We start from the raw sequence: 3287 nt of genomic DNA, 5'->3' as shown, positions 1-3287 counted from the left end.
ACAACCTAACCACACACATAGACACAACAGTCCACAGCACAGTTGAATGAGTTTGCTTGGGAACATCCAAATATTTACTAAAAGGAAATGCTTCTGCATATCGAGAGGTAGAAGAAATGCCTGCAAGAACAGATTCTGATGAGATTTGCTGCTGTGTGCACTGGCAAAAGCAGCTTGACCAGACAAACACCAGCCTATAAACAATGGCAGTTTATTCCCAGGAAAGTGGTGCTTCTGTAGGCAGAGTGGTTTTCTTTACTTAGCTACCATTATTTTCCAAGAGACTTGGTATTACATTGAAAAAAGAAATGAGAAGGTAGACTTGATTAGGGCTCATTATGGAAAAAAGCTCCCCCAAACCCAGATTTAAAGACAGGTCCATGGAGCCATTTAATCCCCCCTGTTAAAACACCACTTCCAGGACCAAAACAAAAAAGTGCAATTTTATGCCTCAAAAAAAAAATACACACACACACACACACACATATGCTGTTGTGATAGGAAACACTAACTAGATGTCTACAGGGAAAAAGTTCTGTTATGGATTAATGAAGGAATTGTAAATATTCAGCGTGTGGATATACTATAAATACAGAGGGAGGTGAAAAATGAACACTAGATACCATCCGAGAAAGAATTTGTAAATATGTGTTTTGTGATAAAGCTAATGCTTTTGTTTAAGTTGTTCCTTGATGGTTTAAATAACTAGAATGCAAAGTAAAAATATCCCCAGAGAACACACGTTTATCTTCATATAATAACAAGGATGAAAAGTTTCCTCTGAAACACGGAGCAGAGAGTGCAGCTCCGGCCGCCGTGCAGCCTGGCTCCCCCACCCCTTGCTCTCGTTGGGCTCTGGGGGATCATATAATAACAAGGATGAAAAGTTTCCTCTGAAACACGGAGCAGAGAGTGCAGCTCCGGCTGCCATGCAGCCTGGCTCCCCCACCCCTTGCTCTCGTTGGGCTCTGGGGGGCTCTGTGCCACAGCTGTCAGTCACGTCGGATTCTGGAAGTTACAGTCAGTGTGGGAGTGAGCAGCAAAGTCATTCTTCCCATGGAAGTCAAGGCAACCATGGTTATGGACAAGCACCGCAAGCTATTCAGGCTGCAGCTATGGACAGAACTATGGTGGTTACTCCAGTTATGGACAAAACCAGTCAGATTATGCATAGTCCGACGGTGGTTATGAGAATCAGAAGCAGAGCTCATACAACCATGGTTATGGACAAGCACCGCAAGCTATTCAGGCTGCAGCTATGGACAGAACTATGGTAGTTACTCCAGTTATGGACAAAACCAGTCAGATTATACATAGTCCGACGGTGGTTATGAGAATCAGAAGCAGAGCTCATATGGCCAGCAATCGTATAATAACCAGGGACAAGACATGGAATCATCAGGAGGCCAAGATGGAAGAGCTGCTTCATGCAACCAGTCAGACCATGGTCAACAAGATTCGTATGAGCAGCAGTCAGGCTATGACCCACATCAAGGTTCATAGGACAAGCAGTCAAATTAAGATCAGCAGCATGATTCCTATCATCAAAACCAGCAGTCCTATCATTCACAAAGGGAAAATTACAGCCACCACACACATGATGACCATCGTGATGTGAGTAGGTGTGGAGAAGATAATAGAGGATATGGCAGGTCACAGGGAGGAGGTGGGAGTGTGGAGGATATGACAAGGATCGAAGAGGTCCTATGACAGGATCAAGTGCTGGCGACTGCAGTGGCTTCAATAATGCTGGTGGTCACAAGGATTATGGACCCAGACCAGATGCTGATTCAGAATCTGATAATTAAGATAACAGTACAATCTCCATGCAAGTACTTGGGTAGGGTGCATCGACAAGATCAAGTGGGGGAGTTCTTTAAACAAATAGGAATTGTCAAGACAAATAAGAAGACAGGAAAAACCAATGATAAATCTTTACACTGACATGGACACGGGGAAGCCAAAAGAGGAGGCAACGGTGTTATTTGATGACCTCCTTCAGCTAAAGCAGCTATTGACTGGTTAGGTGGAAAAGAATTCCATGGCAACACCATTAAAGTGTCCTTTGCCACCTGAAGACCTGAATTCATTAGAGGAGGTGGAAGTGGAGGTGGGCAGCAAAGCCCAAACGTGGGGACTGGGTTTGCCCTAATCTGTCATGTGGAAATATGAACTTTGCTCAAAGGAATTCCTGAAATCAGTGCAATGAGCCTAGACCAGAGGATCCTCGTCCCTCAGGAGGAGATTTCTGGGGGAGGGGCTATGGTGGAGAGAGGGTTACAGAGGTCATGGGGGCAAAGGTGGAGACCAAGGCAGCTATAGAGGAGACCAGGCTGGCTACGGAGGCAAAATGGGAGTAAGAAATGACTATGGAAATGATCAGCACAACTGACCATATTGATGACTGTTTTGAATGTTCTTTGTCTCTGACATGATCCATAGTGAAATTGCCAGAGTTTTGCCTGCTGCTTTCCTCATGGCCTCTTCTTGGGTAGTGAAATCAAGTGACGTTTTTATTTGGGGTGGGAGGGCTGGGACAGTTTTTCTTTTGGAAATGTCCATTGAAATTTCCCCCTTTAGTTTCCAACCTTCTCCGTCCCAACCCTTGAAGCTAAGTGTATTGTTAAATATTGCCAAAATGGAAAGTGTTTTGTAATACTGCCATAAAGGCTGCTTGTTTGGGGGAGAGAAAAAAGAAAGAAAGAAATATTGAGGAAAAAGTATTTTAATGTAGTTTCTATAAAATATAAATTGCATCTCAACCATATTTCTCATAATTGATAAAGTTTTATGTACATTTCGGAAACATATTCACATATTGACAGAGGATTTGTTTTTTGGAAGTCTGACTAGAAAGAATTACATCTACCCAAAGCCTCTCAACCTGTTTTTTCCCCTGTTAACCTTGATAATCACACTGTACAGACTGAAAACAGACTCCATGACTCAAGAGCAGATATAGCTGGGATCCCAACACCAGCTAATTCAATTGAAGGCCTAAGGAAATTGAACTTTGGTCAGCAGCTTTTTATTATATCTATCAATGATTGCCATTATAAATGGCACTTCATTCATTCAACAGATATTTAGCAATACAAAGTAAGGTGCTCTTCTAGGCACTGATGTTAGGGCAGCCAATTGGGTCAATGTGTCCCTTTTCTCCCAGAGTTTACAATCTAAACTAGAGGCAGGACTGGACAGAAGGAGGAGGGGAAATGTGTCCTAGCTGGAGACACTATTGACATTTTAGGCAGGACAATCTTTCACATTACCGCTAAAAACCAGGA

The 3287-nt window shown here is 43.0% G+C and overlaps 1 pseudogene; it reads left to right on the top strand.

Moving 5' to 3' along the window:
• Positions 1-929: 929 nt before the first annotated feature.
• Positions 930-2172, top strand: LOC103602644 (annotated as a pseudogene).
• The last annotated feature ends 1115 nt before the right edge of the window (positions 2173-3287 follow it).

Source organism: Galeopterus variegatus, unplaced genomic scaffold (assembly GCF_000696425.1).
Source record: "Galeopterus variegatus unplaced genomic scaffold, G_variegatus-3.0.2 Scaffold4242, whole genome shotgun sequence".
Taxonomy (NCBI): Eukaryota; Metazoa; Chordata; class Mammalia; order Dermoptera; family Cynocephalidae; genus Galeopterus; species Galeopterus variegatus.
The sequence above is the reverse complement of the archived record's forward strand: the minus strand, read 5'-3'. Positions and strand labels throughout refer to the sequence as shown.